The sequence below is a fragment of the Triturus cristatus genome, chromosome 11 (genome assembly GCF_964204655.1).
Source record: "Triturus cristatus chromosome 11, aTriCri1.1, whole genome shotgun sequence".
NCBI lineage: Eukaryota > Metazoa > Chordata > Amphibia > Caudata > Salamandridae > Triturus > Triturus cristatus.
The window spans coordinates 62971408-62996022 of NC_140594.1; positions in this window are offsets into that span (position 1 = coordinate 62971408).

The following is a 24615-nucleotide window of genomic DNA, read 5'->3' on the forward strand; positions in this document are numbered from 1 at the left end:
AGCGCTCCTGTGCGGAAGAACCCCAGGCAAACCCCTCAAAGCACCGGCGTCACAAGGGCTCAAGGGTTTGTGAAGGAGTAGTGCCTCGACGTGTTCACCAGCGTGAGGAAGAAGGCCAACCAGCAGTGCTTCAGCGAAGAACGTACCAGCTCGCTTTTCCACCTCTCGGCTCCGGAACACCACCTCGCGTCTCAGGCGGAAATCTAATCGAATACGAAGCACGGAGCCGGCGGGAAACGCGATGTTTAAGCGTTTCCCCCGGAAGTGCTTCCGTGACCTTTCGTCGATAGGCAGAAGACTAGACCGGGACTCAACCTCCGCCCGGAAGTGAGTCTCCCGGCCGTTTCTGTGTGTGCGTTAGCGGGGGAAACAGGACAGTACCCCCCCCCCCCCCCCAAAACAGGCCCCCTCCCCAACACCCCCAGAGACTCAAAAGGGGGAGGCAGGGCGAGGGCTTAAAGGATGACTCAGATGAAAGGCACGGACCAGAACGGGAGCATGGCGAACATGGGACAAAGGCTCCCAAGACCGTTCTTCCGGGCCGTACCCCTTCCAGTAAACCAGGTAGAAAAGCTTTCCCTTGCTACGACGAGAACCCAAGATGGCCCTGACCACATACTCAACATGGTCCTCCACCACCACCGGAGAAGGAGGAGAGGGAACAGTACCACCAGAACGGACCGGTTGCAGAAGAGAGACATGGAAGACTGGGTGGATTTTCATGTGCGGAGGAAGTGAGAGGTTCATAGCCACGGGGTTGACCACCTTCCCAATGACAAAGGGACCCACAAAATGGGGTAACAGTTTCTTGGGGCCATGCACGTTGAGGTGCCGAATGGACAGCCACACCTGGTCACCCAAGCAGTAATTGGGTTCCTTCTGCCTATGAGCGTCAGCATGTGCCTTGTAGGTGTCCTTTGCCTTGGCCAACTCAAACCGTGCTTGCTGCCAGATTTTGCGCAAGGAATCATGATAAGAACGTACTGACGGCAACTGGCTGTCCCGGGGAACCTCCCAGGCAGAAGTGCGAGGGTGACGGCCATGAAGACAAAAGAAGGGGGACATGCCGATGGATGGAGGTGCGAGCTCTGCAGCCATTGTACTACGAAATGGTCTATTAAGGGAGTGTTTTTGGAAATGGGTGTCTTCAGTACATGAGAATATATGCCCTTCGGGGAAGAGGTCCCCAAACATTTTTTTAATTTTTTCATAATTCGTTTTATTGAACTTCTTCAACAAGAAATTATTAAGTACAGAGGATGCAAAACCTTCATTATTACTGTATACAATGTACAACAGTTCCGTGCGACAATGCATATGAACAGGTTACGGCGTGGGGGGACCATCGTGCTCGATGCGACATGGTGGGCTACAGATATCTCCCCTGTAGGAATTCCACGGGCTCCAGATTCAGGGCCATTTCTGGGAGCAGCCCCGGGCTATGTAGGCAGTTGATTCCCTATACATGCACCAATCAAGGTCCATTTCCAAGGCCTCTGCGCAATATTTCTCTTTGCCCCCATTAATCCCAATGCAACCCATTGCGTGTGATAGTTATTAAATCAGTGGGCTCCCAGACATTCAGGAGGCATCTACGTGCCTCCAGGCGGAGAACTATCGCAAGTACTTCACTCAGGATGTCGCGTATTCGCCGCCAGTAGGATTGTATGTGTTTGCACTCCCACAGCATGTGCATAAATGTACACTCGTGGCCGCACCCTTGTCTACATTCTCCTCCCTCAGCTCTTCCCATGTGTACCAGGCGGGGCCCCATAAGATATACTCAATGGAGAATTTTGAGTTGTACTAGTTGGAGTCTAGCAGGGATTGCCACCACTCTGGGGGAGGAGACCGTCTCCTGCCACTCTTCGTCGTCCAGCTCAACGCCGTCACTTACCCATTTGTTCCGCAGGGATTGAAGGGGGTTTGCCATATTATTTATAAGTTTTTTATAGCTTAAGGATATGGTTCTCTCAGGCAGATGCCCATCAAGTAGTCTATCTTCCAACGGCGAGGATTCAGGGGGGAAGAGCCACTAGAGAGGTGTGAATGGAGCGCATGGCGGACCTGTAGGTACCGAAAGTGCTCCGAGTCAGCCAACATATGTTGCAGCTGTAGCGAGGCAAATGCCTTAATGTCGCCCTTCACCCACATGTCTTTGACCTGAGAGATCCCGATAAGGTCCCACTTATCAAATCCCTTCAATTTCCATAAGTTACCCAACTTTTCAGATTCCCATAAGGGGGTTGCTAATGTAAGTTTCTGTCCCCAGCCTAGGGCTTTAGTGGCGGTGTGCCAAATATGAACCGAGTGTTTAGTGGGGCCCGTCAGTGTGTGCCGATTGGGTTTGGAATATAGTGCCCTGTTATAGTTCCCGCCTGGCAGGAGCCACCTATCCATAAGATACCCAGGATCGTCAGGTCGACCGTAGGTATCATGATTGACGGCTGCAAGCTGTGCCGCCCAATAGTATTTTTTGATATCAGGGAGGCCAATACCCCCGTCATACCAGTTCAACGTGAGCTTGTTTAACGCAACACGAGGTTTCCATCCCATAATAAGTCCCTCTGAAGGCCTTCAATGTCTTTAAAGTAAGACGCCAGGACAACGTCCATCGAGTTCTGCAAGGCGTACAGAAGCCGGGGTAGCAACATCATTTTGAAAAGAGCTGCTTTGCCAAGTAGCGAGAGAGGAAGCGCTTTCCAACTAGCAATGTTGCGTCTAAGCCTCTGCAGTGGCGGGAGGAGGTTGTTATTAAAGCGGAGCGTTGGATTCAAGGAGATGAAAATTCCCAGATATTTGAAGCCGATTGAACTGATTTGGATTGGGCAGGCTCACGGCAGTGAGGGAGGATCCCCACCGAGGACATATAGAAGGGACTTGACCCAGTTTACGGAGAAGCCGGAGTATCTGCCGAATATTGCCAGTATATCCAGGACTGCCGCCAAGGATCATCTGGGGCTGGCCAGGTACAGTAGTATATCATCTGCGTATAATGAAATACGGTCCTCCCAGCCGGGGGTCCAGCGCAGCTCCCTTTTTACTGGGTCCTTTCGAATCCATGCCGCCAATGTTTCCAAGGCCAAGGCAAACAGGAGGGGGGGAAAGGGGACACCCCTGACGTGTGCCCCGGCTCGGTGTGAATGGATCAGAGTTTTTGTTATTGACCACGACTTGTGCCATGGGCTCGGAGTACAAGAGGCGTATCCATTGAGTGAAGCTTGGTCCAAACCCCATTTTGGCAAGTACCACCAGGAGATATGGCCACTTGATGGTATCAAAAGCCATGGTCGCATCCAATGATACTATTATCACTGGTTCTTGAATGATGGGTACTCTACCCAGGACTCAGTGCAACCTACGCAGGTTTAGAGCCGTATACGGTGAGGCATAAAGCCTGACTGGTCAGGATGCACAAGTCCCCCAATAATTTTGACTAATCGAGTGGCAAGGAGCTTTGCCAGGATTTTAGGATCCGCGTTCAATAATGAGATCCATCTATAAGAGGTGCGTTCAGTCCTAGGCTAACCCTCTTTATGAACTGTGACTACAGTGGCCACTCTTTGACCCCTAGGTAGTGCCCCCAGCTCCTTGCTTTCAGTAAACATGGCCTTTAGATAGGGGGCTAATTTATTGGGCCTGAGTTTGTATAATTCAATTGGGATCCCATTTGGGCCAAGGGCCTTCCCGGAGTGGAGCGATCTAATGGCCTGCGCTATCTCGTCAGTAGTCAAGTCGCTGTCTAGAAAGTTACGGTCTGTCGGGGTTCGCTGCCCTGACAGACTCACCACCGCAAACGAGCTCTCTCTCTTTTTCCCAGCTGCCGGGCGCTGACACCAGTCTGGGTCTCTCAACGCGTTCTTTCTCTTCCTTGGACTGGCCCTTTAACATCGACGCAGAGGACAAAGACCACGCCCCGAAGGGGACGGACAGCTGCGAGCCTTGGCAGTTTAAGGAGGAGGGGCCAGCATACGGATTGTCATCGCCTGGAAGGAGGAAGTCGGAGAACTTCGATCAACCGAAGACGGATGCGGAGCTGCTGCCCAGGAGCCCGGGATACCGAGTGATCGAAAGGAGGACACTGCACCCCGCCACGGCCCCAGAGGGTCGTGGCTTCAACAGGTGCGTGACCGAATCCGGGGGTTTGGGAGTGGGGAGGGAATGCCAGGATCTACCGGCAGGGTTGGATCCCGAACAGGGTTAGGCTAGACTCTGTCTGTAGAAGCCTGCAGCCTGAGCCACGCGCATCCTTTCCCTGGTGTCGGGTCCTTACCTCCCTCCCTCACTTTCGCCGGGTGCATTTCCCCTCACTACCCATCCCCTGAGCTACAGCATTGTACTTCGCCCTAATACTGGTTCCTTTTCCTTTCATGTACCGGTCCGGGGGAGGATCCTGAACATACCCGAGGAGCCCGAGCGCCAAGGTGGAGACACCAGATCCCCTGACGAAGACGCTACTTTACCGGACAAACCGCTAATTTCCATGATTTCACTATTTTGAACTTTCAATAAATCACATGAACAGCTAATCTGGTGTGCTGGTATTTAAGTGATTCTGCCGAAACCCTAACACGGTTGTCTTCGGATAGTGTGAGGAGTGATATATACCGCAATAATTTGTGTGAGTCACCCTCGGTATATGGCGCAGCAGCCGTATATACTGCACCAAAGTGGCAGGCAAATTGATTCACGATATCTTGTGGGTCAGTTATATTGATGGTCCCTTCACCCCTAAGTTCCGGAACCAAGCGACTTGCACACTCCTTCTTATCAAGCCACACAATCAATTTCCCGGCCTTATCTCCCAGGTCATAAATTCTGCCCAGTTTCTCTCTCCCCAGACTCTTAACCTTGTCAGTCACTAGAGCTTTGTATTCGTCTTGTTTGAGACGCAATAAATGCAGTTTCTCAGGTGTGATCCCAGTTTCTAAATCTCTTTCCAGCTGTTCGACCTCCGCTTCGACTGTTAAGATCTCTTTCTGCCTTTCTTTTTTCAATCCAGCTATTAAGGACAGGGCTTGGCCCCGTATTACAGATTTGAAAGCTTCCCACAGGGTCTGGGAGGAGTCCACTCTACCCTCGTTATCCTAAAAATAGTGCTCTATGGCTCTGACAAGTGTGACTTGTGATGCAGGGGTTAGGATGTAGTCTATGCGGGAAAGGCTTTGGTGAATCCCAGAGTGGAAAGTGTGCTGGATTGTCTCAGGGTTGTATGTCCTCCACCCATCAGCTAGTCCCAGAGCCTCCATAAAGTTCGGCAACCATCTAGAGGACAGGCCTATCTCCCGCGGAGGGTGGCGGTCCAGCGTGCCAGAGACCACTTCATTAAAGTCGCCTCCGATCACTAAGAGACCCTCCGGCAGAGAAAGTAATATGGTACCTAAGTCAGCAAAGGTGGTGTTTTGCAGGCCAGGAGGCACGTACACCGACATTAGTGTTATGGTGCGCCCCTCCCATTGACCGGTAACTCCTGTGTATCGGCCCCAGTTGTCTGTCCACGTGGAAGTTACCGTGAGGGGAAAGGAGCTTTTTATCATGATGCCAACCCCCCGTGAACTGGTCATGAAACCCGCGTGTGCCACCATTTTGTATCCCCACCTATGCAACACTTTGCAGGAGTTTCCCACCAAGTGTGTTTCCTGAAGCAGGATAATGCCAGGGGCTTGCCGCTTGAGATATTACAGAACAACACTCCTTTTGACCTTGTCCCCAAGCCCATTACCATTCCAGCTCAATATATTGACACTTTTATCCCAATGCGCGCTCATTGCATCCTTCGTTTCTATACTGGCATGTATGATCGATGATAAAACCTTAATAATAAACAAGTATAAATTTCGAACCCAACAACCCCCCTCCCTGCTTCCCTGCCCTTTGGGCGTGGAAGTGCCCATTGTCGAACTTGCAGAGTGTCTGTTGCCCAAACCGTGAACTAAAAGATGAAACATGGTGGGGTGCAGTGGTCCGTCACCCCGTCTCCTCCTTTCCCATCATTACAATAGAAGTCCCAAGGTGAGGCAGTCCCCATTAGTCTAAGACTAGTTACAGAGGGGCGACCCTCATCGGGCCTAGTCAATCTTGGGTCCCTTGTACCTTAAACACAGTCAAGGTCTTAGTTCGATCAAGGAGAGGACTCAATGCCTTTCCTGGCCTCGCTCATTCCTTCTGCTGAGTGCCGGGATCACCGTCCCGATCATGGGGGTGATAGTCCTGCTCTGCTTGGCTCTCGAGCCAGTCAGCAGCTGCCCGTGGGTGCTCAAAGAACCAGGTTCGTCCCTCCGCTTCTACGCGGAGCCGCACCGGGAACAACATAGCATATTTCAATCTTCTGTCTCTGAGTCTCTTCTTGATCATCAGGAAGGATCCTCTGTCTCTGCACCGCTTGTGTGTAGTCCGGAAATAGGGTTATCACGGCATTGTCGAAGCGGATTGGGGGAGCTGCTCTGGCGCTCTGGAGAATTACGTCCCTGTCTCTGAAGTTTAGCACTCTTGCTAACATGGGGCATGGGGGGGCCCCCGGTTTAGGACGACCACCCGGGACTCTGTGCGCTCACTCTATGACAAAGAATTTGCTGAGGCCTTTAGGTTGCAGGTAGTTCATGATAAGATCTTCCACGAAGAGGTACGGCGACGGCCCCTCTGCCTTCTCCGACACTCCCAGTATGCATAAGTTGTTCCTCCGGAGACGCCCTTCATAATTGCCCAGCTTTTGCATGCCAAATTTGCAGAAGGTTTGCAGATCACGGACATCTCCTTGAATTTGCGTGACATCATCTACCCGGCTTGTTGTGGTGATTTCCACCTGCTTCACCTTTTCATTGAGTTTTGTGAGGTCTGCTCGGATAAGATTGACCTCAATCGATATTGAGTCCATCTTGAGCTCCAATGAGGTCTTGACCCCAGCAATCGCTTCCATCACATCTTTCAACGTTAGGTCCTTGTTCTCCCCCCCCAGTTCACCTACTGATTTACTCATGGTGTGCATGTCTTGCAGCGTTTCTTCATGGAAAGCGTAGCGATCCTGCTTATTCGATTGGACTGCCTTGGGGCCCTTCGCGCCCGTCGGTTTAGTTTTCTCCATTTTCGCCAGTCAGTCAGCCAGGGGCGCGAGGTGCGAGGCCCGTCTAGGCCTGGGCTAAATTTCCGTTCCGCTCGCGGAAATTGCGATAATTTGACATTTTCGCGTTCCGCGGAGAGCGCGAAAATGTCAAAATTTCCGCATTCCGCGGCTTAGCGAGAATTTGTTTCTTGCTCGCGCTGTAAAATAATACATTCACGCGCGCGCGCGATCGCCTTACCTGAATCCCCGTGTTCGCTGACAAGTTTTCCCGATCCGGTCGCGTTCTCCACGAGATGTTGGATTGTTGGTAGCCATTTGCGCTGTCTCGCGACAGTTCGCGCCCGCAGTAATGTCTTTGGTCGCGCAATCACGTCTTTCTTCTCGCGATCATGCACCGTGAGAAGAGTGAAAACAAGATGGCCGCGCCCGCGAGCAACCGCATGGGTAAGTTGGCGAGCCGTGACCACACAGAAAATACCGCGAACAGGCGGGAAAAAAACTTCTGCATCTTCGCGATATTTCCGCGTGTTTGCGGAGATTTTTTACATTTTCGCAATAATTTGCGAAAAGTCACTTTCGCAAATTCCGCCCACCCCTAGGCCCGTCACCCCTCTTTTCTCCTTTGTATTTGGTGCTGCGTAGGGTGGACTGCACCCTGTTTGCCAAGCTCACGCAGGGTTGAGGAGCGGTGGGACCAGGGCAGGGCAGGACACGGGCCTTTTCTCTTCAGACAAGTGCCTCATGCATCAGTGGGTATTCTCGGGCCTTGGCGCGACTCCGGACCGCCAGCCGATGAGGCTAGTTTAGTGGTTCCCAAACTTTTGACTCCTGAGGACCCCCATTGAGTCACCACTGGAAGCCTGGGACCCCCAAGCAATTTGTAGGATTTAAATTTCAAACATTAAAACAGTAATTCGAAAAAAAGAAACACACGTGTGCACACAAAACAAATACTGAAATTACTAAGGATGTTAGGGGCATATTTACAAGTCCCTATCGCCATGGGAACGTCACTTTTTGTGATGTTCCTGTGGCAGTAGGGGCTTCGCCTTATTTACAAGGCAGCGTTAAGCCACTTATTGTGGCTTAACGCGGCCTTGTATATAAGGCCCCCTTTCACGCAATGCTTAGCGTGAAAAAGGTGGACAGTGGGAGTTGCAGTGGACGTTTCACTCCAACACCCATTAATTTTGACGCTGCCCTCTATTTACAAGGTCAGCTGAAATAGGAGACCGCACCGAAATTAAGACCGTGAAAATCCTGTTCTTAACTTGGCGAAATGAGGAGGAATGCCTTATTTCTCCTCGTTTTTGCTTTTTCCAACGGAAAAAGCAAAACGCCTTTGATTGTTTATGTTCAGGAAGGTGACCCTTTCTGCACATAAACAATCTTTAATAAAAATGACGTTTTGTAACTTCCATGTGTGCTGCATTAGGCAGCACACATAGAAGTGACAAAACGGCATTACAAAATTGTTCATGTGCAGGAAGTGGGAACATAGCAGCATCAGGATAATGATAGACTGGGAATAAACATATGTTGCTAACTTTTACCATGCAGTTTGCAAGCAGCTCTTTGATGACAGTTTATAGGACACTGTGCTAGATTACGATTGTCCCTTATATGAATTGCACAGTGACAAAAGAATCTCTGTGACAAAATCAGTAACCCACTGACCTATGCACATAAAATACAGTTTTTTAAAATGCATTGTACACGTTCTTTGCAGTAGGCATATTAACCCTCAGCACACATGGAAGTTACAAAACGTCATTTTTATTAAAGATTGTTTATGTGCAGAAAGGGTCACTTTCCTGAACATAAACAATCAAAGGCGTTTTTGCTTTTTCCGTTGGAAAAAGCAAAAACGAGGAGAAATAAGGCATTCCTCCTCATTTCGCCAAGTTAAGACCAGGTTTTTCATGGTCTTAATTTCGGTGCGGTCTCCCATTTCAGCTGACCTTGTAAATAGAGGGCAGCGTCAAAATCAATGGGTGTTGGAGTGAAACGTCCACTGCAACTCCCACTGCCCATCTTTTTCACGCTAAGTATTGCGTGAAAGGGGGCCTTATATACAAGGCCACGTTAAGCCACAATAAGTGGCTTAACGCTGCCTTGTAAATAAGGCGAAGCCCCTACTGCCACAGGACCATCACAAAAAGTGACGTTCCCATGGCGATAGGGACTTGTAAATATGCCCCTAAAATCCTTAGTAATTTCAGTATTTGTTTTGTGTGCACACGTGTGTTTCTTTTTTTCGAATTACTGTTTTAATGTTTGAAATTTAAATCCTACAAATTGCTTGGAGGTCCCCGCCTTCCAGTGGTGACTCAATGGGGGTCCTCAGGAGTCAAAAGTTTGGGAACCACTGGTCCAGCCCATCCGTGGTTGTTTGCCCACCCATACCAGTCTAGTAAGGATAGAGCGGAGTGTGGCAAAAAATGCATTTGTTAAGGGTATGTGGATATTCTGAAAGAGATATAGAAATTGAGGTAATACTATAATTTTGATAATGGCAATCTGCCTACTAGCGAATTTGGGAGCTTGATCTATCGCTCTACTCATTCCGTAAGCTTAACTAATGCCGGGCCGTAATTGAGCTGCAATATTTGGTCTTTTTCTAGGTGTATATTTATTAACCATGGGCGTAAAACTCCGCTCCGCTCACAGAGTTTGCAGATTTTTGGCCACTCCGGGTTCCGCGTACAACATGGAGTTGGCAGAAAACTTCGTACTCCGCAACAGAGCAGAGTTTTTTTTTGTTTGTGTGCCCAAAATGCGTTTTGCGCGCACAGGAGTGTCTTACCGGGTGTCTGCGATAGCTGATGAGATTTCTGAGCCATTCGCGAACTCCACGAGATTTGCTAGGCGGCAGCATGGTCCCGTGAGAGTTTGCGATCACGATCACGTCACTTGGACGCACCATTGGACTTCCGGCAGAAGTTTTGTGAAGAACTCGATCCCGAACACGCAGAATCAGAAATCTGGAGAAGTTTATCTCCCGAGCAGCATCAAAACCTTCTCGAAATGACGATTTGGATTAAAAAAACTCCTCAGATGGCATTTGGCTGTACTTTTTTGTGCAAGGAGTACTTTTTCTTTTTTTACTTTTTTTTAAGAGGAAGGAAGTTCCCCAGAGTCTCCAACTTCCTGTCCCTGTCCAGAAGGCTCCTCCCAGTGCTTTGTCTATCTCTGTCAAGAATCCTGTCATGCGAGGGGAGAAAAACGGTAACCAGCGAAAACGGACTACATCTCCCAGGATGCTTAGCGGTTGAGAGGTTATGTAAACAGGAGAGCTGTTACATAACTCAAGGAAAACACGCCCTTATGTAAACAGGAGAGCTGTTACATAACTCAAGGAAAACACGCCCTTATGTAAACAGGAGAGCTGTTACATAACTCAAGGAAAACACGCCCTTATGTAAACAGGAGAGCTGTTACATAACTCAAGGAAAACACGCCCTATAAAGGGAGGAACCGGGAGGTACAACGCTGTCGGATATTGTGTTTACACCGACGTACCTGCTTAGTGAAGAGCAGTGTTCCGGAGTGGTGCTCCAGTAAGGCAAGAACGGAGGTAGGTCGAGTCGTTACTCCCTGGGCCGTGTCTTGCCCCATCGTCACCTGTGAAGGACCCGGAAGCTCTACCGGATAACCATTGAGCTTCGCTTTTTGACTCGGCTGAGTCAAAGCGCAGTGGCGCTTTTGCTGGTTGGAGTCGTAACTCCCAGCCCGACCAGAGATACAGGGACTGCCAGCTGTAACGCACACCAGGAGGTGTTTGCCGCGTTACAGACTCGGAAGTCCACAGGATCGATCGAGCGGCTGCTCTCGGTTCAGTCTTCTTTGCTTGTGATTGGGGTATCGGTGACGCATCACCAGGAGGTGACTCCGCGTCCCGGTGCAGTCTGAGGAAGAGGTTGAGCGGCTGCTCCCTTCAGGTAGAGACCCCGGCTGGGTGTTTCCCTGACTCCTCGATTCTCCCCAACACTCTTCGTGCCCCTCACAGCCTACCGATTGGCATTGTCGGCCATTTCATTTCTGCCCTCTGTTGGCATACGCCGGGATCGGCGTATATGCAGAGGACGGTTAGGACCATCCGTGCTGTGGGCTGGTAACGTACTTAGCCTGGAGGATTCCAGTGACTATAACCTTTGTTTATTCTTTGTATTATTTTTGCCTTCATTAAAATAACTAAACCTTCACAAGTGGTTGCGTTCTCATTATCGTGTCTGTTAAACGATCCTGAGACGTTCAGGGCGTTACAAAATATCCGACCTTAATAACACTAACTGTCTCCCGGTCGATAACAGACATGGCAACACTTGATGATGTGCTGGCTGCTTTAGCGACCGTGCAAATTGAATTGGCTGCCTCCAGGCAAGAAACAGCCGATGTAAAAGCCAGACTGGATGCTATCCAATTGGACCCGCTCACGCCCAGCACCTCCCTCACGAACCAGACCCCTGCGGTAGTAGTGGAAATGCCGGTAGCCGTCCCCTTGGCAACACCAGAGAGGTACAGTGGGGATCCTAACACAGTGCAGGTATTCCTCACACAAGTGGCGCTACATTTATCGTGCAAACCAAGGGCGTTCCCCACGAGTCAGGCTCGTGTGGCTTTCCTTATATCCTATTTGGCTGGAAACGCGGCACAATGGGCCGTACCTCTGGTGAGCAGGGACGACCCCATCTTATGTGATTGGGGTGCTTTTCGCGAGGAATTCCTGAAAGTCTTCGACAGAAGGGCTGACTCGTACACGGCGGACCGTGAAATGCTTGAGTTGAGACAGGGATCCAACGACCTGGTGCAGTATCTCAACGCGTTCCGAAGGCTGGTTGCGGAAACCAAGTGGCCTGTTGCTAAACAGACGGCGCTCTTCCATCACGGGCTGTGCGATGAGCTCAAGGACGCCGTGGCTCATATTGACCCACAACCCAAGACATGTGAGGGCCTTATCAACCTGGTATTACGGCTGGAACATAGGCTAAGTGAAAGAAAGGGGGATCATGGGAGAAAAGGAAACTCCCTTCCATCCTATGTGACAGTGGGAAGTCCTGAAACTTCCACCGCATCCAAGGGAGAACCCATGGACATCGGCGCAATACGAGCGAGCCTCACAGCCACGGAGAAAGAGTCACGCCGTAAACAAGGATTGTGCCTATATTGTGGCAAAAAAGGCCACTACGTACGTGAATGCCCTGCCAAACCGAAGACGTCACGTTATCGGGCCAACCGGTCGGTAACAGCCGTGGTGGACGTACCGGCGGAAAACTAGAGGACTCCCAGACCAAAGAAGGGGCATCTCGGAGTCACTCATCCATCCCTTCACTTTCCAACTTGGTCACTAAGGGACAACGACACCTGTTTCTCACGGTGCACATGGGAGTGCATGACCAGTGGATACCCGTTGTGGCCATGGTGGATTCAGGGGCCACTGGCATGTTTATGGACCACAACGAGGCATGCAGGCTAGGGCTAGTGCTTCTTCCCAAAGCTGTACCCGAAGACGTCTATGCCGTAGACGGAAGGCGATTGGTGACGGGGCCCATCGGGCAGCACACGGGGGTCCTTCCGATGAGATGTGGGAGGAACCATTTGGAACAAATCGATTTTAACATCATCCGAGCGCCCCAATATGGCATCATATTGGGATTGCCGTGGCTACAGAAACACAACCCCTCTGTGGATTGGCCAACACATCGCATCGAACTGACGTCACCGTATTGCATCCTGCATTGTGGAATAAGAACGGAATCCCTTGACGCAGATGAGAGCGGGAGTCAGACGGTGGCTACAGCGGCAGAAAAAGATGTGGCTCTCCCCCAGGCTTATCACAGTTTTGAGGATGTATTTGATGAGGTGAAGGCGGAAGTGCTACCACCACATAGACAGTTTGACTGCCAGATCGACCTGGTGCCAGGGGCCAGCGTTCCCAGCGGCAGGCTGTATGCCCTGACGGAGCCTGAAAACGTGCATCTCCGGGGGTACCTGGATAAACTCCTCAAGCTAGGATTCATCCGCCCGTCCAAGTCTCCGGCCGCCTCGCCACTCTTCTTCATCCCGAAGGCTAATGGGGAGCTGAGAGCCTGTGTGGACTTTAGGGCATTGAATGCGATAACCGTAAAGAATCGGTACCCCTTGCCTCTCATCAGTGTACTTCTGGAACAGGTCAAGAAAGCTCGTATCTACACCAAGTTGGACTTGAAAGGGGCATACCATCTGGTGCGCATGAGGGACGGAGACGAGTGGAAGACCGCCTTTAAGACCAGGTTCGGCCTTTTTGAGTACCTCGTCATGCCGTTCGGTCTGTGCAACGCCCCGGCAGCCTTTCAGTACTTTTTGAATGAGGTATTCAGAGAGGAGTTGGATATCTACGTGGTCGTATATATCGACGACATCCTCATCTATTTGTCCAGTGTGGAGGAGCACGTACACCACGTCAAAGCTGTGCTCCAAAAGCTGAGGGAAAACATGCTGTAAACTCAGCAAGTGTGACTTCCACGTCACATCCGTGGAATTCCTCGGAGTGATGCTGAGTCCAGAGGGACAGGAGATGGCAGAACGAAAGATCAAGGTGGTGAAAGAATGGCCGGTGCCCCAAAGCGTGAAGGACGTCCAAAGGTTCATTGGCTTCGCAAACTTTTACAGGCGGTTTATAGATGGATTTTCAGGATTGGTGGCCCCAATCACACAGCTACTGAGGAAGTCCAAGGAGTTTGTCTGGTCCCCTGAAGCGAACAAAGCCTTTGAGGCCCTGAAAAGCGCCTTTGGTAAGGCGCCGGTGTTGGCTCACCCCGATCCGGATCTCCCCTAAGTGGTGGAAGCGGACGCATCGGATGTGGCGCTGGGGGCTATCTTGTCCCAACGCAACCACGACACAGGGGTGCTTCATCCCGTTGCGTACATGTCCCGCAAACTCAACGACGCCGAACGCAACTACCATATTGCGGAGAAGGAGCTTCTCGCAATCAAGGACGCCTTCACCGAATGGAGGCATTGGTTGATGGGGGCAAGACATGTGGTATCGGTGTACACGGACCATCGGAACCTACAGTTCATGACGGCCACAAGACACCTTTCTCCCAGACAGCTGCGGTGGATGATCTTCTTTGCGGGGTTCAACTTCCGCATCACATATCGGCCGGGGACGGAAAACCGGAAGGCGGACGCCCTGTCCCGTCAATCTGCAGTTAAGGAACCATTGCCTGCGACCGAGCATTCCATCATTTCACCGAGGATGGTATTGGGGGTTATCCAACCGGATACTTTCCTGAGGGGAATAAAGAGAGGGATCAGGTCGTTCGCATGGCGGAGGTGGCTCCTCAGTCACAGAGAATGGCAGCTGAAGGACGGGATACCCCTGAAGGGCAGGTGCCTATTGATACCCACGCCTAGGCTAAGGAAACAAGCATTCATCTGGTGCCATGACTCTCCATGCGCAGGTCATTTGGGCTTTGAAAAAACGGTGGCTAGCATGGGACGGCATTTCTGGTGGCCAACCATGAGAGTGGATGTCAGGAGGTGGGGACAGGAGTGTCCTACGTGTGCTACCATGAAGGCCGACCATGGCCGAACCCAAGGGCTCTTACATCCACTTCCGACCCCGGATAGACCATGGGATAGCATATCACTGGACTTAGTGGTGGGCCTACCGGTAGACCAGGGGATGACGGCAATACTGGTGGTGGTGGATTACTTGACGAAAATGGGGCACTTCATCCCCTGCAAGAGAGTCCCTACGGCCGGGGAATTGGCGTCACTACTCCTAAAGAATGTGGTACGACTGCATGGATTACCTGGGGTGATCATGTCGGACCGGGGGTCGCAGTTTACTGCGCAATTATGGAAGACTTGGTGCACTGCGCTGCATGTTAAGACCGCCCTGTCCACCAGCTACCACCCTCAAACGGACGGCCAAACCGAGCGCCTGAACCAAACGCTCAAACAGTATCTGCGATGTTTTGTGGACCAGGGCAGGGAAGAATGGGTCGACTTGCTATGGGTTGCAGAGATAGCCTATAACAACGCCACTCACAGCTCCACACAGTCATCTCCGTTCTATAGCAACTATGGCCAACATCCCAGGTTCTTGCCATTTCTACATCCGTTCAGAGAGGACAGGATTCCCGCCACAGCGGACAGGGTGGCACACATAAAAGACACGTTGATGCGCTCAAGGGCTGTCCTAATAGAGGCCAAGAGAAGATACAAGGCTGCGGCAGACAGGAAGAGAAGGCCCGGGCCACTGTACCGCACTGGAGACTACGTCTGGATATCCACAAGAAACATGAGGTTTCGAAAGAACAGTGTGTTCCATCCCAAGTACATGGGCCCCTATCGAATTACCAAGTGTATGGGTCCCGTGAACGTGAAGGTGTGCTTGCCCCAGTCATTGCGGATACACCCTGTCTTTCATGTATCATCGCTCAAACCAGCACCCTCCAAGCCGTCTGGGACACCTAGGCCGGTATGCGTGGAGTCGGAGGTGGAGTATGAAGTGTCGGGCATACGGGCGTCCAAATGGCGCAGGGGGAAGCTGTGGTACCTGGTTGCGTGGAAAGGCTATGGCCCGGAGGAGCAGTCATGGGAACCGGCTGAAGGGGTTCATGCTCCGCGCTTGGTCTCCTTGTTCCATCGGCGTTTTCCTGCCAGCGCTGGACCCGTGGGGAGCCGCTGAGAGGGAGGATGTACTGTCAAGAATTCCTGTCATGCGAGGGGAGGAAAACGGTAACCAGCGAAAACGGACTACATCTCCCAGGATGCTTAGCGGTTGAGAGGTTATGTAAACAGGAGAGCTGTTACATAACTCAAGGAAAACACGCCCTTATGTAAACAGGAGAGCTGTTACATAACTCAAGGAAAACACGCCCTTATGTAAACAGGAGAGCTGTTACATAACTCAAGGAAAACACGCCCTATAAAGGGAGGAACCGGGAGGTACAACGCTGTCGGATATTGTGTTTACACCGACGTACCTGCTTAGTGAAGAGCAGTGTTCCGGAGTGGTGCTCCAGTAAGGCAAGAACGGAGGTAGGTCGAGTCGTTACTCCCTGGGCCGTGTCTTGCCCCATCGTCACCTGTGAAGGACCCGGAAGCTCTACCGGATAACCATTGAGCTTCGCTTTTTGACTCGGCTGAGTCAAAGCGCAGTGGCGCTTTTGCTGGTTGGAGTCGTAACTCCCAGCCCGACCAGAGATACAGGGACTGCCAGCTGTAACGCACACCAGGAGGTGTTTGCCGCGTTACAGACTCGGAAGTCCACAGGATCGATCGAGCGGCTGCTCTCGGTTCAGTCTTCTTTGCTTGTGATTGGGGTATCGGTGACGCATCACCAGGAGGTGACTCCGCGTCCCGGTGCAGTCTGAGGAAGAGGTTGAGCGGCTGCTCCCTTCAGGTAGAGACCCCGGCTGGGTGTTTCCCTGACTCCTCGATTCTCCCCAACACTCTTCGTGCCCCTCACAGCCTACCGATTGGCATTGTCGGCCATTTCATTTCTGCCCTCTGTTGGCATACGCCGGGATCGGCGTATATGCAGAGGACGGTTAGGACCATCCGTGCTGTGGGCTGGTAACATACTTAGCCTGGAGGATTCCAGTGACTATAACCTTTGTTTATTCTTTGTATTATTTTTGCCTTCATTAAAATAACTAAACCTTCACAAGTGGTTGCGTTCTCATTATCGTGTCTGTTAAACGATCCTGAGACGTTCAGGGCGTTACAATCTCCTGTTTACTTTTCATTTGGACTTGGAGCTGGAAGAATCACTATTTGTGGCTGCCGCATCATATATCATTGGATTTGAGGACTTTTGAATTTGAGATTTCACAAGTAAGTTGAAAAATGGGTTTTGTTTGTTTGATTGGGGCAATGCACTTAGATTTATTTGTACTTTTCATTGTTTCTTTTTTAATTTATTGTGGTGGGTGGCCTGTAGTTTCAGTGGGGGCTTTTTTGTTCCTTTGCGAGTATGTTTTCTTCTTTTATAAAGGAAACATGTTGCATAGTTCACTACATGTTCTCCAACTTTTGAAATCATCAATTTGCAATATTTTTTCATTCACTATGTAGCCAGTAGGCCCAGAGCTACTCATGGGTGCATGAAACAACTGTTTATGTGGTGTCTGTTGGATTTAAACATCATTTACAGCATGGATGGCATTGGATTGAAATGCAAAATGTGTTTTTTTGGATATTTTCATGTGCCTTTGTTGGATGTGTGTGGTAGCTTGGAAACCTTTTTTAGCCCTGTGGATTTTCTTTTTTGGCATTGTTGCATTGAAGATAGGTTGTTTAGCATGCCTCCTTAGACTGGCCAGTGTGTGAGCGTGTTTGTGATAGTGGACCAGCATTTACCTTGGCTGAGCCTCCCCATGTGGCCAGGGGCCATTGTGTAATGTCTGTGTCCATATACGCCTGCTCGAGTTCATTGTTTTGCAGGCCTCCTGCTAGTTGTTGTTGTGAGTGACCATGTGGCTGGCGGCCACTTTGTGGCGGCAGTTAATGTGCTTTTACCGTAGGCCTGCATGTCTTTCCTTTGTTCCTCTTGGCTTAATGCTTCCATCCATTGTCATTATTTGGCAGCTGCAGCTCCCTGAATGCTGCATCCTATGTGATGCACAATGCCAAACCGTTACATTTGTATTTTTGTTGTTCTTTTTATTTTTTCCTATCCTTCCTAGTGTACTGTACATACAGTACACCATGAAAGCCCTTGTTGTCAAAGTCTCACAAATGACTACACTGTATTGTTAATTGTTTTAATAACTGAGGTATTAAAAAATGTAATAGTGATATTATTAACACTAACAAGTGTGACCACACACTAAGTTATTTTACATTTGTTTGTTCTAGTAACTGAACCACAACAATGAATGCCACGTTTCACTGATGTTCTTCTTGCTTCTTTGCTTTTAGTTGCACAAAAGGAGGAGACAACATCACCCATTGTACTGCCAGACAGAAGTCCTGCTGTGCATGACATGACTTGTGACCACAGACATCTCTTCAACTTGTGCCACTGTGTGCTACTGACATCTTCGAGATGGCCCCAAAAAAGGTACCAGGTCCGGTACCAAGAACGTTGCCAGTGAGAAGAAGGCACTACCACTACCGATATGTTGCCCAAGACCTTTTTTGGGAAACCAAAAATTGCAGCTGCAGCAGCAGCAGTGCCGGGGGAGCAAGCTGGGAGCAGCACCCCCGCATCAGTGGACCCACCCCACCAACCTAGGCCCAAGCCAATGTCTGTCGCAGAGGCAGCCAGTCTAATCATGAGTCCAACGCAGACAAGTAGTGATGTTGAGATTGACTTATCAATATCGCAAAGTAGTACCCAATCAATGCAGGAAACTCAGATAAGTGGGCAACAACAGGCGCAAACACCCTCAATAGTAGTTGTTCCTTCTGAAGTAGGGGCAGTTCAGGAGATTGAGCTTCCTGCAGAGGAAGAAGAAGAGCAAGCCACTCTTTCAGAAGATCCATTGTCTTCCAGATCCCCAGCAAGGAAAAGGAGGATTAGTCCATCCACTTCACCTGCACGCCTCCCTTCTGATGATCTAGAAGCCAATTGGAAACCACCTCAGTCTGAGAGTGAGACAAGGCTAGGGAAAAGGAAGGTTCCAGAAATCCTTAGAAGAGGAGGATGATGATGACGTGCCAGTCATCATGTACATTAGGCCCGCCCCTGTGGTGACCGACATTAACCCATCCCAAATTGCTGTGAGGGATGTGGCATGGATACCACCAACAGCAGCATAACATCTGGCATCAAGAAGTCACCTGCATCTGTGGCACCAGAAAACAAAAAAATCCAGGCTACCATTATCAGCATGTCTAGGTCGGAGGGGCAGTATGAACGCAACCACCCAACAGCACGTTTGTACGACACGAAGCTGGCTAAAATGTTAGCGCTGGATCTCATCCTTTTTTCTTTTGTAGAAGCGGTGGGTTTTCTTGAATTTGTGGCAGCCATCTGCCCGAAATGGAAGGTCCCAAGCCGGTCCTATTTCACCAGAGTTGCTGTTCCAGCACTACACCACGACGTGCTGGAATTGCTTGGACAAGCCTTGCAGCAGAGTGCTGTTCAAACTATCCACCTGAAAACAGACATGCGGACTAGTTGCCAAGCCACTGATTACATGTGCATCACGGTGATGGAGCGGGTAGTACAACATTTTGTATACCCCCCCCCCTATTCTGCATGCCTATACTAATTAGAATAATTTATTAATTATAATATTATTAATGTGTTTGCATTAAGTTTAATTAACATTACTAATGTACGAAATACACATGGGATTTGCATTTTACATGGCAAAATAATTGTTATCACTAAAATACGTACGCATACTAACAGTAGTATATGGAGTAAATAAGAATACTGCATGATAAATGTGGCTTTGTGATGTTTTCGTAATGTTGCACCAGATGACATCAATGGGTGAATATGAACGCTTTAAATGTCGCTATATGCTAGATAATTACAAGCACATAGGGGAATTAGTGAGGGTTTAACATTTTATTCATTATTTCTATGTATTAATTACTCTTTTATGTTTGTTTTGCTTAAGTTGTTCTTTGGGCCTAAAGCAAAGATGGCTGCCGACTTAACACGACGTGATGGCTGCCATTCCACGAGGTTTCGGGCAAAGTGCGCCTGCGCTACAACATGTTCCCATGGCCTCGACATGACCCTGCTCTCGCTGTACCCAAGCAAGACCACAGTGGGGAGCCCACCAAGTACTCTAACAATGGACAGACACAAGGAACCGGAAAGATCATGTTTAATGACATAACCTCCTGAACTGTGAGAAACCTCACCGGACGATCCCAACCGACCAATGGGATAAGCCCAAATTTTGTAAAATGTAACATCTTGACATTACTTTTATTATAAAAATGACGGTAGAATAGAGAGAAAAATCCCTTATATCTCTTTCCTTTTTGCTAATGGAGACGACGGTGACGCTACATGACTGCTGCGTTCCTGAATCTTTGACAGACTGAATTGCTGCCCACTTCTTTGATGAACCAAGAACTTCATAAAATCTATGGGCACTGATAGATGTTTGCACGGCTCTGGTCCTTGTCTATTCTTGGGACTGTAGCGTGCTGCATGAAGAACTTTCGAAAATCCGACTGATTGACGACTAAATTTGATGACTTAGAGGATGACAAATAGCCAGATTAGGTAAATATGGTGTTTTGTGATTTGCGTAAAGTCTAATAAATTTACTAGATGGAACTAAATTCTTGCATTAATTAGATAAACAAATATTGACTAACAAGCAAATGTGTTTTTGTCGTTTATTGAGAGAGGATAGATCAGAATCTCAAGTGTGTTTTAGCAGGACTAAATCACCTTACCGATCCAACTAAATGATCCATTGATTACGTGGGAGGAGTATCTTAATGTTTAGGATTGAGATGTGTAGGTGTAAGGATAATAGTATGTAGATGTGTAAATACATTTCTCTCTCTATAGGTTATAAGGTATTCCTTTCATGTCAGCGCTTGGAACATTCATCTCTCCTGTAAGTGCAGGCCAGTGAGAAGTGAAGTGTGAATGTTGGTGTTATGGGCCCCACCAATGATTGTAGGAGTGAATGTGTTAATGTGATATTTGGTCTGTGACGAAGGGAGGATATTTGGTTCGGAGTTTGTCCTGATCTCCATTACCTAGGTTTCCGCGCTGCATCAACGGCACACTGGATCTCTTTTGTGGGTGTTAGAGAAAATATATCTGCAGGTGTTGACACTGATGAGATTTTTAATGCTGCTCGGAAACATGCAACTGTAGCCATGTTTGCCATGGAGAAATCTCATACTGCTGCAAACATTTTGGAAAACTTTGACAGCAAGGTCTTTGAATTGCTGCGACCAAGAGGGCTTAACATTGGTTTTGTTGGCACGGACAATGGCAGTAATATAGTTAAGGCCATGGCCAATGATAGCTATTTCAGGGTCCTGTGTTTGGTGCACTGCATTAACATCATTGTTCAAGATGTTCTGAAAAAAGAAGACAGAGTTAGCAACTTACTGACCACCTGCAGAAGAATCTGCACACATTTTAGCTTAACCCTTTGCTTATATGAAAATACAAGGGTGCAAAGAGGCATTGTGTCATCCAACCATTACATTTCTGCCACAATTCTTGATCCATGGTACAAACCATTCCTGCACACTTTCATTCCATTTTCAGACGGGGATGTTGCCAGGTACAAAACTTGGAAAGCTGTGCAAGCCAGTCAGCTAGAAAAAGAACGGCACGGAATTAGAGGCCCGCTCCTCCAGGGCACAACAAGTACTACAGGGCAGCCGGCTTCAAGTTCAACTTCTGAGCCTGAGGGCAGTGTGGTTAGCTAACAGCAGCCAAAACCACCAACACCAAAAACAACATCAACAACAACAAGAACAGGAGCATCAGCCCCAAAATCGGCACAGGAATGGTTTCTACAGGCAGGGCTTAAGTTCAGTGCTGAGGCAAAGGTAAAAGAGTCCGAGCAAAGCAGAACACCCATGAGCATTGAGCGGATGGTCCAGGCCTATCTAGATGACCCAACAGAGGTCTACTTTGATCAAAACCCATGGCTGTGTTTGTATGGGAAAAGGTGTCAATGGCCAGTGCTCAGCAGGCTTATGATAAACTATCTGGCTTGCCCTGTCAGACGTGTCTCTGCTGTCCGTGTTTTCAGTGCTGCTGGACCAGTCTCTCGCCCTAAAACATGGAGAGGTTAACCATGATCAAAATGAATCGCCACTTTATACCAGCGGATTACACCATACCTGAAGTAGCACAGCAGGAAGATGATGACGGTGACTCAGGTCATGGAAGGAGTGTGTTAGGTGACCTATGTCTCGGCGAACCACCAGAGTTTGAGGATGAGCTATACTTCCCTGACAACTAGGCTCTTTCAATTTCCAGTTTCTTTCTTTCTTTGATGCCCCAAAAAAAAAAAAAGAAAAAAAAAAAAGAAATAGCTAAGGAACATTATTGACTTTATTATTTGAATGTGTCACTTTCTTTCCGGTTCACTAATCTATCTCCACCGTCTTCCTTCTTTCATTGCCGGATCAGAGTTGCAACTGTGTACAGTCAATGAAGAAGTAAAGTTCACTCCTGACTTGCCCAAAAGCCATTTCCCTCAAGCCAGACATTGGATGGAGAATTCAAACAAATGTGTGCCTGTCTCCAACCCTGGGCCCCGACTATCTATCCATCCTTACCTAACCTAGAGGGACTGTCCTGGAAGAACAGGTAAATGATGGCATGCATTGCACAATGAGTGATTGTTGTGAATATCTATTCTACAAAGTGACTCAAGTCAATCTTTCCCTTCTTATTATTCAATAACAAAATTATACTACTACAGGCCGACCCATTGCATTTTGAGTTGGGAGAGGACGAGTCTGGAGGACTCACTCGGGAGTCGGACACTGTTGGTACAGACTCGGAGTTGGACCCCATGACCATACTCACAGTCAGAGTCAGGTCAGGTGGATCAGAGATGATTGATGGAATAACTCAGGGCCTGAGCGCGACTACTTAGAGAAATGCCACCAGAAGAAGATGGAATTTTTCAAATTCACTGAATCCAACCGATTTGGATGATTGATGATGACTTTGAAATGGCCTAAAGGTAAACAACAACACAGACCAGACCTACATGTCTGTGCAGTGGTGGTGGGCGGCGAGTGTGGTGTGACTGACAGCGGTGATGGAGCAAGGACTCGTAGAAAAGAGACTTGCTCGGAGGCAATCTGGTAATTTAACTTATAAACAAATTACTAATGTCGTTTCGGTAAAAAAACTAATGCGCACCACATGAACACGCGGGTTAGTGAAGCTTGTTTATGTGTTTACTAACATAAACGAAGGACTAAAACGGCTTTAAACGGGGAATCTCTACTGCGCATGCGTCAACTGCATCTATGTAGTATGACGAGCTGTCGCTTGGAGGGAAATTCTGGCGCATGAGCAGAAGGCACTAACATGGCCGCTTGAAGACTCACGTGCATGGCATCTGCTTTGCTGAAACGAAAACAAGCTATTTTACCAATGCTAATGCGGGGAAAAGTGTTTATAAATAGAATGGGATAAAGTAGAGGTGGGTGGTATACAGTGTGACCACTTTATTCTTAAAACTAATATTTGTCTTTTGACTTTTATCACTAGTGCGCATTTGGGCCTCTCATGTATGACTGAAGTAAGCTGAGTCATGAACTACTGCGCATGTCTACTGAAAGTTAACTCGGAAGAATGATATAAGAGGTTCGACGGAAGTCATGGTTGCACCATGCTTTGCCCTGGGAAACAGATGATGAAAAGTTCAACAAAGAACAAGTTTCGCTTTATATATATTAAATGTTTCAAGTAATAAATAAAGATGTGTGGGAAAATAGTTTTTGAATAAAAATTAAGGGGATGGGTTTGCAAACAATAGTTTAATAGATATTGATGTCATGTAAACCTGGTGTGATGGAGCTTCCCCCTTCCCTGACCAATCATATTTTGTATTTTTACGATGCTGAAACATTAATGGGTGGAACAACCAGAACGAAAGGTATAATTAAGGTAGCTTTAGTTAGTTAGTTAGATGAAGATTTGCTGAATGCTGCAGAGAGTCAGATGCTGTTGGTGTAGCGGGAGATGCTGATGCTGGGGGAGATACTGTGAGATGCTGATGGAGAATCGAATGCAGAAATCTGAAGCAGAACTTTCCTTCCTAATTTAATTGGGTTAGAAGAAGATTTGTGGAAGAATCTCGAGGAGAAAGAGAGTGTCAGAGAGGGGGATGCGGCGCAATCGTGGGTATTCTAGAGAGGTAACTACCCTGTCCTGATTCCTGTCCTGAAGACTTTGTCTCCTGACCTATCCCGGGGGACCCTCACCAGCCCTTTGGCCAGGGGGTTGGTCTTTCACACCATCCTTGGTAAAGTATTTTTCCATTAATTGTGAATGATCTTTTCTCTCTGTCCTCTCCCTTTCTGGGCATTGATCATTGTTTAAATCCATCGTATATGTATGATGTCTAATTGATTGAATTTTTCTCTCCAACGAATGAAAGCGACTGTATTGTATTTTTGAAGTGGTTCACATGCTCCAAGATTTAGATAAAGCTTTAAAATCCTAAAGGAGTCTGTGGTTAATTCATTTTAATTAAAGTATAAGTAAGTTAGTTTTATGTCATTATCACCATCAACTAGTTCAACTAATGGTCCATCGACCAGAGGAAAGAACTTTTTGATCCGTGAAGGGTTAGTGTAAAAGAGAAATTGAGGTATTTAGATTAATCCTAAACATTTGTGAAAACATATAAACTTGACACCCAGCGGTTTACTCAACTTGTGTGTTTATGGGCCCAGGTGAGTCTATGGTAGTAGAGCATCTGTTGTTGTTGAACTGCTGGATGAGTTTCTGGTCCCAGAGCTATGGTTATTATTGACTAGTTTGGTGATAAATATTGATTATTGATTTAATTTTAACAAAAGAGTTAGCGTCTTGTTTTATGTTGTCCAGAATTCCCGGAAAATGAATAGCGGGTGGCGACAGA